Below are 14,476 nucleotides of genomic sequence, written 5' to 3' on the forward strand. Positions count from 1 at the left end.
TGCTGTTAAATATAATATAGTGTTAATATTATAGTACTGATAGGGGGGAACATTTGATGATACACATAGAAGCCAAAGCAGAAAATGACTGGTAACAACTTGGTTTGGTGAGAACATTAAACATTGTGAACCTGTGCCTCTGGTTAGCTTAGCTTGTTTTAACTTAGCATAAAGACTGAAAACGGGGAGACAGTTAGTTTGGCTCCGTCCAAAGTTAACAAAATCTGCCTACCAGCACCTCTAAAGCTCACTAACAGAGTAAATCTTGTTTGTTTAATCCTTGCAAAACCGAGGTGTAAAGACAACAATTTAAGGTTTAAAGGTGACAATAGGCCATCTTTGTCACCCTTGGACAGAGTCACGCTAGCTGTTTCCCCCCATTTCCAGTGTTGCTAAAAGCTAGGCTATCGACCAGTGTGTAAGATTTAGTTGGCATCGAGCTGTGAGGTGTTTGGTTTGTCCATTCTGGGTTACTGTAGAAACATGGCAGTGCGACATGGCAGTCTCCATAGAAAACGACCCGCTCCCTATGTAGCTATAAAGGGCTCATTCTGAGGTAACAAAAATAAAATGATTCTTATTCAGGTGATTATACACTAATTAAAACATACTTATGAATATTATAATCCATTTCTGCCATGTCTGAGTTATGTCAAAACCTTCTTACATTTGAAACATATTGGATCAGTCCCACATCAGGAGAAAAAAAGCATTTTGTGTATTTTGTGCACAGTACCTATGTATTATTAAAGAATGTATTGGTGTTACAGTAAAGCCTTTTATCAGTGAAGAACAAAAAGAAAGATAGGCTACATGATACATATGTCCCTCAGGGGCATTGAATAAGTCATCCAGTTGTGAGTGAAACAGAAAAAAACATACTGGGAGTCTATTTTATTCCAGGTTGCTGCTTGAGAAATGAAGATGGCGAAACAAGATGGCTCTGCCAGCTATTCTTGTCTTACAAAGACGATGATGGTGTGTTGCTTTCACAGACAAAGGATGTCATCTTGTCTCAGCTCTCCTTTCTCTTCCACTCCGCTGCAGCACTACTGACCTTCAGTAAATGTGTTGTGAACTTCAAAAGGCAGGAGAGAGGGACATGGGACTACAGTATGTGAGTCATTTACTTACTGCTTGTCCTGGCCGTAATCCTGCAGTGGAAATATTTTTTTCCCTCCCAACTCTTTTAGTTTCTGCCAATGTTCTTATACAGAAGCAACACCCAAGGCAAATGCTATGTTTTTTATCTATGTACAATAGAATCAGCTACATCTAAGATTATAAGAGGTCTGAGATTTCCAGTTGAAGCACTGAGTAAGCCTGTGTTCAGCATAAACGTGTGGTGTGTTTGACAGCAATCTGAGAGTATTTGGGTCAAAGAGATGTAGAGAGTCTGACCTGTGAAGTCTGCTTCCATCCGACATCAAGCACTGAAGAGTTAAAGATGTAGCAACGATGAGAAATTCATACTGAGAGGAATATTCTGGGCAGCAGCAGATGCTTCAAAAGCAGATGCTCAGCAGTGTGTGTGTGTGTGTGTTGTGTGTGTGTGTACTCTTCCATACATAATGTGGTCAATACCACTGAACTCCACAGGGCTCCAAGTCTGCTAGGGTCTTCACATGCTTTTAAAAATGCCTCATGTGCAAAAGAGAAAAAGGAGAAATGGCCTTAAAACAAGCTTTAAAAAGCAGAAAAATCCACATTTGTCCCTCTATGAGATGAGAAAAGCAGACTGAACTGTAGATTAATTCCTGCAGTCCACTTCAATTTAGTTTTCATTAAAAAAGTAGAAGCCTCTACAAGTTTGTCAGGTATGTGAATTTTAAAAAGTAGCATTAAAAATGACTGTGGTGAAGCCCGGTCCCATTCTTTTGTAAAAGTAAGAAAAAATTTTAAATTACAAATAAACCCTGAGGCAGAGAAGCACTTTGACAGCATCACCGCCTTTGAACACAAAAAACATCTGTATCCAAAGGATGAAAAAAAAAAGTCTACACACTTGAAAGAAGTGTGTCATATTTTCATTTTAAAGATGCCATCTGATATTTCTCTTTACTTTGTTTTAAATTTTAAAGGACTGGTTTGATGTCTTGAGCTGCTAAGGGAATTTTTCCTGCAGGGTCTCCTAAAATATTTTGACAACAGCCCCCTTGAGGCTAGAAACATTTCAGACTTGACTACCTCCTTGTTGTGAAAATGGATGCATGAGATACGAGCAACTTTGTGAATTTACAAGCAACAGTATACATTTCCAATGCAACCTGTGCCAGAAAACAGGCTCTCTGTTGTTGACTGTAGCTCACTCAACAAGCAGCACATCAAATGCAACAGTAATACACTGCAAAGCTATGTTTGCCATCGTTGGTGAATGTCTTCATATTTGCAGATTTTATCCATCGGGATCCTCGTTCAAACAGTGTAAAATGCAGCCAATTCTCTAAGTTACATACAGAATGTGAATATTTGAAAACTGTTTTGAAACAGTAGCACTCATACTGAAGCAAACTGCAGACACTCTCCGTGCGCTGAATCCAAAATGCGACTCAAGCAGTGCAACAGTGTGGCACTGCTGCACCGATGGTGTAATGAATGTACGGAGGAGCTAATTTCAGTTAGCTTATTCACCAGCCCTGTTTTTTCCCTCATTGCCATTCATAGACTGCAGGTTTGATTGGAGGTAATGATATTCCCCTGCTCTCTGGAGGTGCAGGGTGCCGGGGCCTTGCTGAGCCACAGTCAGCACAAACCTCGCCGTGCTGACTCAAGCAGCGGAGCAAACGCCCACAGTGCCCGGGTCTCCCTCGCAGCCTCCAAGGCCAAGACTTAGCACGAAGCTGTTTTTGTAGCAAGTCAGCTAAAATCGTTGTCCACAAGACCCGGAGGAATGCCAGCTGAATAACAATAATGGAATTCAGTGTTTTTTGATCATTTGTATCCACTACCACCCGAGAGTTGTCTGACTCCTTCACCCCCCACTCCGACAGTTTGTTTGTCTGTGCATCTGTCAATTTCCTTCCCTCATTTTCTCTTCCACTCCCCCTGTCAGTCTCTCTGTAAGTCTCCATCTGTCCATGTCTGTTTCTATATCTCTAGTCCCCCCTCTCTGCCCACTGTATCTTCGTGCAAATATCCAATATAAACCACAGCTTTCCCTCATTCCCACTCCGTCTCTTTCGCTCTCATCCTTCTTCTTGGTGTGAGTCAACACTGACAAACGGCAGGTGTCTCCAGGTTTACCCACGGGTCTGATCTCTGCTGGCAGAGCCGCCGAGCTGCGACAGATCGATGACAAAGCCTGTCAGGGCAGCTCACTGTTATATAAGGTTAGATTGCATCTGAAAGACCATGCGCCATGCGGTTAATGAATTAAAGAAGTGGCCAGCCAACATTGATCAGATCAGCTGACAACCATCAATATGTTTATTTTTTTATGGAGGTTTATGGGAGGAGAAAGTGATTGTTGAGAGATGTAACCAATGCCTGTTTTTGTATTTCTGCTGGTCTGGCTCACTCTTTATTTAGTGGCAATGAAAATTAGTTCAAAGTGAGACTTAATGTTTTGCTAAGCAGCAGCCACTGTAGCCACAAGTGGCAATTTCATGAAATTTTGTATAGAAATCTATTCAATTCAATGAAATCTCCACGATGAGGGTAATTTTCTTGCATAGGCAAACTAAAATATGCACAAAGCTTTCAAGAAGAGTTCAAGATCGTTGAAGTGAATTTGCAACGTAGTCCACTTGAAAACCATCTTGACAGGGTGACCTTTCATGTAACTCACAGAATCTAAAATAGAGGAAGCTACTGTATCATATTAGCTGTGCTGCACCATCCAATTTTATAAAACCCTGCTCTGTCAGAGTATAAACTGCTCCACAACAGGATTTGATGGGCAACCCTTTCTCCTTGAAATAGCGTTCATACACTAACCTTGACCAAAGCGTTGCGTCTTGTACCCCCACCATCCACCATGACCCCCTCCTTGACCCTGCAATATATAAATGTAATGCTTAATTCATTGTAAAAAAAAACATTGCTTGTGAATATAATCCATGCTGGGGAAAGAATTTAGTAGTATACAAACATCATTTCTAGGAGACACTCTCCTACATGGTGTTAATTCATTGTCCCTTTAGTGATTCTGCTAGCTGGTAACTTGCAGATAGCAAGCAGCAGTCAGCTTGGAACATATAAATGTTGGATAACCTATACATGTTATGATTAATTCAGGGAAAAAAAATGGCCTGTGGGATATTTCCGGGGCACAAGCTTAAAGTAAAAAGTAATATGTCTTTCTATTTTTGGTCATTTTTGATGCTGCTTTGAACTTTCACAGTCCCATTGGTAGCTAAAGCATTACTAGGTTTTTCATACATGTCGTTTAGCGTTTACTTTGGAGAACTGGATTATGACCATTCCCTCTTCATGGGGTAGCCAGCCAGCTAGCTTGGTGGACCATCATGGCTGGCTAGTGCTTGCATCTTCCCGGCTAGCTATAGTAGCTTCCAAACTAGCCCTGCAAGTAATTTTGAAAAGGAAAAAATACACCCTCAAAAAGGTCCAGTCACTCAAGTGGATGGTTGTAATAAGATAAGTTTACCGGATTTCTGAAATGAAAACAGGTTAAACCTGATGTCGGATGGAAGCAGACTTCACAGGTCAGACTCTCTACATCTCTTCGACCCAAATACTCTCAGATTGCTGTGAAATACACCACACTTTTATCATCCTCGGGGCTTTGAGTGCTTCAACTGGAAGCCTCATACTTCTTATAATCTCAGGCGTAGCTGATTCTACTGTATATGAATTTTAAAAAAACACAGCATTTGCCTTGGGTGTTGCTTCTGTATAGGAAATTGGCAGAAACTAAAAGAGTTGGGAGGGAAAAAACACATTTCTACTGCAGGATTATGGCCAGTAAGTAGATGACTCACATACTGTAGTCCCATGTCCCTCTCTCCTGCCTTTTGGAGTTCACAATACATTTACTGAAGGTCAATAGTTTGCCGCAGCGGAGTGAAAGAGAAAGGAGAGCTGAGACAAGATGACATCCTATGTCTGTGAAAGCAACACACCATCATCGTCTATCGTCTGTGTAAGACAAGGATAACTGGCTAAGTCATCTTGTTTCACCATCTGCATTTCTCCAGCAGCAACCTTGGAAGAATAGACTCCCAGTGTGCGTGTTTTTTTTCTGTTTCATTCACAATTGGATGACTTATTCAATGCCCCTGAGGTATATATGTATCGTGTAGCCTATCTTTCTTTTTATTCTTCACTGATAAAAGGCTTTACTGTAACACCAATACATTCTTCAATAATACATAGATGCTGTGCACAAAATGCCTAATGTGGGACTGATCCAATATGTTTCAAATATAAGAAGTATTTGACAAAACTCCTCTAAGGAATAGTTGACATTTTGGGAACTATGCTTATTTTCTTTCTTGCCAAGAGTTAGACAAAAAGATTGATACCACTCATATCGTAAAGTGACCAGATTTCTGATTTCTGACACACTATGACAGACAACACTAACAGGCACACTGTGACAGACAGAGAAAACAACTATATTACAGAAACACTACAGGCAAGTCAGAATTGTCCAATCTGAACAGCCATTCGGTGATCCTGGTAGTCTGGGTAGAAAAAGAGCAGAAGAGAACATGAGCAAACTTGAAACAACAGAGTATATATAGTATATGTGAAATATTTAACAACATTATAAAGAAATAAGATGATGATAAGATTGGTAACTACAAAATATACCAACCTAATCTGTATATTTCTCAGAAGAATGTATTTTCTTCAGGATTGCTCTGTCTTTGGCCAACCTTTCCATGAACTCCTTGCAGGGGAGGTTGAAGTTTGTCTTCACAGTAAGCATGGCCTCGATGGTAGGAACAGTGAATCTATTTCTTGCTGCTGTCTGTATCATTCATTTGGGAGAACACTCTCTTGACCGGTGCATTACTTCCAGGTAAGCACATGACAACAGCTCCTAAACTAGCCAAGTTAGTGTGTGGATTGTCGTTCCCTTTGAAGAGGGTAACCACTGTGCTGCATCTCTGACTAAGTGGTGTCACAGATGTTTTCCATTCTTTAAGCGATCCCCCTTTTAGGAACTCTTGCAGGCCAATAACCTCGTTAAACAATGCATCCTCATTGATGGTCACATTGGGGCATTTTTCCTAAAGTGTAGCTGCTGCTGCATTCTGGATCATTTCATACTGAGGTTGCCTTTTTAAAAAGAGACCATGTAAATATTTTAGATTATCTGCGTGTTTTCCCCATGCTTGCAAGTAGTTCACAGCCGTAGTGGAGAATGATTGGGATGTTTTGAGAGAGCTCTCTTTAGACATTGCTCCATTTTCCTCTAGCTCTCTCAGAAGTCCTCTGACCAAAACTGGAATGAAGTTGTCATCATGTTTTGAAGTCAGTTTCGCCTCAACATTTCTCAGAATTACAGCTGGCTACACAGCACAGCGGCCCTGGCCTTCAAGCATCTTGACTGTGTCACTGAATACGGTCAGGTTTCCATGGGCAAAGGCCAGCCAAAGTTCAGTCAGTGGATCGTCGAACATTGTTCGCAGGACAACATGACACTTGTCCTCAGAGAGAAAAAAGCATTTCAATGGCACATACATTTTCAGCACTTTGTCTAGAGCAGGAAGCATGGACAGCCAGTAAACATTTCTGTGTCCTAAAATGTTATGGTTCTCCTGGCCAACAAACTCTCAAAAGCTCTTCAGTCTTTCTACTCTCATAGTGAAAATATGAAAAATGTCTTTGTGAGCAGGTACAATACTCAACATCAAGGGGAATCATATCCGAAGCTGTTCTGGCCGTGTTATGAATGATTTGTGAGCATTTTTATCTTTGGTATGGACATTGACCATCCCCAGCCTATTCAGTCCTCCAAAGTTGGTATTTGTTTTATTTTTATATGACCATCAGGACCTCGGCCGCAACTTCCTCTGTTTCTCCTTTCAATTCAACAAAATCAAGCAGTTTTGTTTCCACAGATGTGCTGCCATCATATATGTATCTTACAATATCTGACTACTATTGGCAGCAGCTGTACATGCCCATGATTGAATGATCAATGGACAGGGACAAAATTCAACCTGGTCCTTTGTTACCAAAGTAGTTGCCCATGGTGCAAACGCTTTACTCACTATGGCGTCACATTTTGTCCTAGAACATGTAAACTTTGGCTCATAAAGCTTCCATGTCAGTTGAGCTGTGATGTGTAACAATATTGTGTCGCATAGTGTAGTATGCAAAGACACCCTCCTACACAGCTAAATCATATTCTTCTTGGGAAGGATCTACCTTCTTGAAGAATGTGTAAACAGAGGGCACACCAGCACAGGCAATCAGAGAGGCTCTATACTTTTTTGTCTGTTGATGTTCTACCACTGCCGTTCTTCCCCCGCTGCTAATTGAAAAAGACGAATTACAAAGGGTGCAGTGAACCATTGTATCGTCTTGACCTGGTGCGTATAAATGGAAATTCTCTCATCATGTTGTCATTAAAATGGCATTTTCCTTTTCTTCCTTCTCTTTCTTCTTTTGCTTCTCTTTACCTTTCCACCTCACTCTTCTACACTCTCCTCACTTCAGTCTTTATACTCCCTTCAGTCTCTTCTCCTTCCTGTCCAATCTTTAATAATAAATAGTACACTATTAGATAAAAATACTTTGGTTAAAGGACCATTGTGTAAGATTTAGTATCATCTGATGGAACAGACTTGGCAGAAATGGAAGGTAATATTCAGTATTAAGTATTTTTCAATAGTGTATAATCCCATGAAAATAAGAATCCTTGTGGCCACCCACTCCCTATGTGTGTACATAGTGGGTCCTCTTCCACGAAGGACACCGGGTTGCACTGCCATGTTTCTACCGTAGCTCAGAATGGACAAACCAAACACTGGTTCTTGAGAGGGCCTTTCACGTTTTTTGCTAATTTTGCAGCCACCATAGGTTCTCTTACACACTTGGAATGGGAAGGTGAGGGGACGGGTAATTAATTTGGTTGAAATCAACCTCACCACTAGATGCCAATAAATCCTACACACTGGTTCTTTAACAGATTCCCATTGCAAATCAAGCACAACGCAATTGAGATGTCCGCGGGTAGCAAAGTTGACTCACTCTGCCTCTGACTGGCTAGTACTTGTTGCCTTTGTTGGTTAGGTTTAGGCATGAGGAGTGAGATAGTTGGGATTAGAGTAAGAATATCAGGGTCAGAGCCAATCAGAGGCATGACTTGACTTCGCCATCCTAGGAAAAAAATACTGCCAAACGGTAAGCTTTGCTTACTGGTCTTTCTTACCAAATACAATATTATTTCACTTTGCAGTTTGTTTTTCAAACAGGGACATTTCCGAGGGACAGCTCCAGCCGGGGACAGACCACCAAAAATGTGGACTGTCTGGGGATATCTGGTCATCCTATTATAAGAGTAAAAATAAATATTGGCTTCATAGAAATACACCAACATGTATCAGCACACCAGCCAAGTAGGGAAAGGCTATAGCAGCAGAATCCCAGGTGTTATTGCTTATGAAGTCAATTTTTTAAGAGGAAGCCTGTATTTGTACATCCTTCAAAAGTTGTAGTCTTACTGCAACAGGTCAGCCTGTAAATCTTGACCCATCAAAGTTCAGATATAGACAAAATGTGGTACAGTAGCTTCAGTCTTGAATACTGAGGCGTTTCTCACTGGTCCCACAGCAAACCTAAGCAGCAGCTGCAGAAAGAGTAATAAACTTTAATTAATCTGATGAAAACAACAAAATGAATTTGGCTTTATAATGTGAAAAATAAAAGACACTTATACAGCCTTGGCAGAAGAAGAAATAGCTTCTAAAATGTCTTGGTGCAATTACTCTCCTACAAAGCAGCAGGGTAAAAATATAGAAGGCTATTTATTAGGGTGAATGTTTATGCAGGAAAATAGATTTGAGGTACAGAAGCAGCTCTGTTCGACAGCTGAGCATCTCTGTGGGGTTTCTCTCCATGTTTGTGGTCTTGCTGTGACCTACCGCTGACAAGAAGTACAATGAACGTTCATAGGACAACAAGGTGAGTAGCTATATTGCTTCACTCCCACTTACTAACAGCACTGCAGCAAAAGACCTCCATTACTGCCACATATAATTATAAATTAAAAACAGCATCAGCAATGAATTACGCAAACTAGGCCATTTTTACAAATTTGTGCGATTTTTTCAAGCATTCTAAAACCAGCAACAAAACAGGGGATGGATTAAAATGCACAAACTAAATAACCCGTAAGCCTCCTCTGTTCTAAATCAGCTGCAGCAGAAAACACATTTATATGCAATAATGCATTAGATTACTTAATTCAAAAACACACTGAGAGCTTACACAGTGTTGACCTTTCAAATGACTCATTCTCTCTGCCTGTCACATTCACTTGCTCACATAACTTTTAGTCTCCCACACTGCTAATCATTTGCATTTTCCACCATCTCTCTGAAATAGCAAAATAATGCAGAGAGCAGAAAATGGTCTACAAAACATAATTATCATCTGTAGCTCAAGAGCAGGGGCTTCTGCGGATTGCTCGATACAAACCCCTGTCAGTTTATGGCTATAGTGTACCTTTTTACTTTATTGCCTCACTCATATAAAAAGCAATACTGAGGACAAGGCAAAGAAAATTAAATCCCATTCTTTATATTGCTACTTTAGACTCCACAGGTGGAGAGAGGAGAGTTTTTACTCCACTAAAGGCGACCAACCTCAACCAGCTGGCAACATGGCAGACCACACTCAGCTCCGGCTCTGGGGCTCATTTCTGTGCCACTTCACTGGTCGACTGAAAATTGTATTTCCCAGCAAGTTATTAATACATGTTGCGTCCATTAGTTTTGTCAGTCTGGCTCAATAAAGGATGGATTCAGAAATAATTGTTTGCTCGGGCAGAGCTGTGTCTCAGGGCTAACTGCATGCTTGTTTATGATGGTAAAACTTCTGCTGGACTGCGTTTTCATCAAACCGATGTCCCTAAAAACCAGGAGCTCACCATGGACTCTTCGTGCATAATGTATACATGTGGGTCTGTTGCACATGGATATAAATGTTCTGATGTGAATAATTCAGGAAAAGAATGTCAGGGGAATATTGGGGCATTGGCAGGCATGTTGGGTTAAATTGTTTAGGGAAGGAAAAACTGAAAGTAAGAAAAAGAACCTATGTATCGACTGATATTACCGCTCTCATCTCATTCCCCCCTGATGCAAATTTGTGATTTGTGATATTGGGCTATACAAATAAAAAATTGACATGTTTAGCCATTAAATGCGGAGGTGAGAGGTGAGATTAGCTCAGAATAAGGGAAATAGGGGAAGCAGGGGGAAACAGCTAGTCTGCCTTTCACCAGAGTTCAAATATACGTGAAGCAAATTTTAGCGGTGGCGTGATTGCCTATAAAGTCAATGCGAGATGAAAATGTTTCATTTTCAGCAAAAACTCACACTTATCTCAAGACTCATGAGCGTACGGAGACAAGAGGAAAAAGGAGTGAGAGGTGAAGAAAAATAACAAGTGCTGTGAATTCTGAGAGATTAGTCAGAGTTTGAGTATCACATAAGCACTCACAGACACACTCCACACGCTAATGTACACACAGTCAGTACATTTGCTGTCTGGGGCGAATAAACACAGATTGCAAAAAACACCCCAGCAGTCAAATCTGTGGGAAAAAAGCCAGGAAAAAATGTGCTTCACATTCTGTAGAGGTGCTGGTTGATGGACTTTTGAGTTATGTCTCTACAATTTATTTGAATGTAGAGAGCCAGGCTAGCTGTTTCCCCATACTTCCAGTCTTTATGCTAAGCTAAGCTAATTGCCCTCTGGCCTCAGCTCTACACTACTGAATACACAGACATCAGAGTGGTATCAATCCTCTCATCTTACTCCGGGAAAGAAAGTGAATAAGGGTATCTCCCAAAATGTTGAATTATTACTAAGACCTTTTAATTCAATTTAACATATTAGAGGATGAATTTGAACTTTATCTATCTATCTATCTATCTATCTATCTATCTGTCTATCTATCTATCTATCTAAAGGAGCAGGAGAGAAAAGGTTGTCACAGCAGATAAATCCATCAGTTATTTAGTAATTAACACAAAACAGGCAGTCATGATAAACCAGTAGACTAAATGCGTTCCGCTGTGACAAGCTGAAAGGCGCTTATCTTATTATCATAATGTTTAAAATCCACAGCAATTATTCTTCACAGAGGCGTGAAATTGATTCCAAACATTTTCTTTTTCTCCTCCTCACACTGTTTGATCTCTGCTCCCCGGAGACAACCTTTGATGAAATTAAATTTTGAACAACGGCACTTTATGCCGCTTTTACATATCACACCTAAAGATATCAGTTTCATCTCTGATAAATTGGTCTGTATAGTTTGGATTAAAAATGTTTTTCTTGTTTCAGAAAGGGAAGTAGTCTAACTGACACAATCAATATTGGATGGATGGCTAAATTAAGAGCGAGACCTTTATAGACTATGAATCTTTTGTGTGTTTTACATACTAAGATGTCTTGAAACATCTCTCCTATCAAGAGTCTGGCTAAGCTTTGACGTTTATTAAAACAGCTCTGACAGTCAGACTGTGATGGAGACAGATGAATTTACTCAGACAGTTGTGACAGCAGGTATTTCCAGATGGTAGACCTGTAAGCAATGACAGCTTCACACTGGGAGCACTGGAAGATCAGTGCCACCTGGTGGAAGCAGCTCTGAAATGTTGTACTCTATCTTATTTCAATGCAGTTTTACTTTGTTAAAGAAATTTCTTGGACTGAGGCAGAGAGAGGTAAATTAAAGATGCGAGACTTGATTTGTAAGTTTCCTTTAAAAATTTTATTTGTTCTGAAATAATCTTGCACAAAAATGGGAGTGTTTCATTTTTACGGTACCTTTTAGTAACACGTCTAGTTGCAACACTAAGAAGTTATACACACAAAAACACATCCGACAATCCTGCCTTGTTTGTCCTGCTTAAGACAGTTTTACAGTTTTTCTCAATTGCTTAAGCACATTTTCTGAAACTCAGCACCAAACCACATCACCACAAAAACATTAACTCAAGTCAAAAATGAATAACTTTATCATTGAGTTCCTCATCACCACCAAAATTAAATTTTCCTTAAATGTATCATTGTTTAGATCAAGACAGTCAAAGAAACTGTCAGTATGACAAAACACCCCAAATAAGTGTTTCTTTGTGTCATCTCTCAATGAGACTTACACACAGTAAACCAAATCTGTAGTACAGTAAAAACAAATGTCTCAATATGACAAATTCATGTAAATCAGGGGAAGAAAAGCAAAAAGTGAATCCCTCCAACAGCCCACTGGCCGTCCAAACATCCCTGTCTATCTGGTCACGGCACTTTTGATGCACTATTTGCCCTCTCACATGCAAAAGAGAACATTTAATGTAGTGCAAACATGTAGTACATGAGTTACGATTTGAAGATAAATTCGACAGCTTCATAAGTTGGACTAAAATTTGAGAAGTTACTCCTTGATTTTAAAGATTCATCTGTCATCAGTTCTTTTTATGACACCACCAGATCACTATTTCAAATTTCATGCCAGTTGGCGCAAATATTTTACAATATACATGCTGATAGACTCATAGAAATTGAATGTCTGAGCAACACTTGGCTAGTTGAAGATATTTGTGCTTATATACTTTTGCGAAAGCAATTTGCATGCATGCAAATGTGAGAAAATGAGAATTACAATTTTCACTTGAGGATTGTGCCAAAGCAACAGAGAAAAACTGAAATAATTTGAACGTTTTGAACAAAACGGTGAAATAAACCTCCTGTGATTTATTTATTGAACACTAAATTTAAGCAACACAAAACTTGTGAGTACATCAGAACCATCAGAGTGAACTGCACAGCTGTCGTTTTAATTCCAGTACGACAGGAGAACTCAGCACAAGTCCAAACTTTACAGCACAACAGCTACAATTAGGAACATACTTCCATAGGGCTTTCTTGAGTGCAGGTTGTGTTCAGGTAGTCATTACTGAGCCTGGCTGCCTTTAAAACTGTCAGTACAGCAGCAGCAGCAGCAGCAACGGTGTTCATCTCCTTGAGGCGACGGCTGTGCACCGGAGCTGCTGAAAAGTTGGTAACTGAAAAGCAGACTGCAGTCCTTGTAGCCCACGGCTGCAGTTCATTTCTAAAATAAAAAAAAGCTTCGGAAAATAATATACCACAGTTCATTATTCAGGTTTTCTTAAATAAAGATAGTCTGCATTGTAAAAATGCCTTCAGTCATCAACCAAAGAATGAATTTGTGGTTCCAGCTGTTGCTGAATCAGTATTAACAGGGACATGAACTGAAATTGTTCGCTGTTTATCTGTTGCTACACTGAACTGTAGCATACAAATATGAATCTGCTCGCTCTCACAACACCACAGATGTGTGTGTTTGTCTTAATCACACTCTGAGGAAGAATACTTGTTCTTACAGTCACACTGTAGGAACTCACCTCTAATCTAGGGACAAAAATCTGCTATTAAGAGGTGGTTTTTAGTTGAGATTAGAGGTTAGTTTTCGCTTCTAGCTCTCAATGTAAGTCAATACAAATACAATACAAGTTACAAAAAGAAGTTTGTGTGAGTTTGTGACTTTGGGTTTGGTTCAGGATTATTTGATCACAGTGGTAGAAAGAAACTAAGTACATTTCCTCAAGTACTGTACTTAAGTATAATTTTGAGGTACTTGTACTATACTTGAGTATTTCCCTTATGTGCTAATTTATTCTTCCACTCCACTACAATTCAGATGGAAATATTGTACTTTCTACTCCACTACATTCATTTGACAGCTTTAGTTAATTTTCAGATGAAGATTTGACACAATGGATAATATAACAAGCTTTTAAAATACAACACATTGTTAAAGATTAAACCAGTGGTTTCCAACCTTTTTGGCATTCGTCCTCTTACAAAAAGCAGTGTGTAGTCAGGGTCACATTTCAGATGTCTATGAGTTGTTAACAGCTCCACCAAATAGTGATTTTTCCCTCTAAACTTCTCACATGGTTTCATTTCAATAAATGTTAAAATGATCCAATATTTCACCAAAAATCAACAGATTTGTGTATCATAATGTTGTTATTTCTTCTTTTCTCTCCCGTTAATCATCTCACGACCCCTCAGATTTATCTGGTGACCCTTTGGAGGGGCCGGACCCCTAGGTTGAGAGCCACTAGACTAAACTAGCTAACTGTGTATACAGTAGTTCAAACTAGCTCCACCTCCAGCAGCTACAACAGTAACATTCTGCTATATATATAATAATATATCAGTCAGAGGAACCAAACCACTACTTTTACTGCAATACTTTAACTACATCAAGCTGACAATATTTATGTACTTTTACATAAGTAGG

General features: G+C 39.7%; 1 long non-coding RNA gene across 1 annotated transcript; it reads left to right on the forward strand.

Moving 5' to 3' along the window:
- Positions 1 to 455: 455 nt before the first annotated feature.
- Positions 456 to 8,089, forward strand: LOC122993102. The gene is made up of 3 exons (XR_006406334.1): positions 456 to 646; positions 1,609 to 1,617; positions 8,070 to 8,089. It is a non-coding gene; the product is annotated as an uncharacterized LOC122993102 (long non-coding RNA).
- The last annotated feature ends 6,387 nt before the right edge of the window (positions 8,090 to 14,476 follow it).

Source organism: Thunnus albacares, chromosome 12, assembly GCF_914725855.1.
Source record: "Thunnus albacares chromosome 12, fThuAlb1.1, whole genome shotgun sequence".
Classification (NCBI taxonomy): domain Eukaryota; kingdom Metazoa; phylum Chordata; class Actinopteri; order Scombriformes; family Scombridae; genus Thunnus; species Thunnus albacares.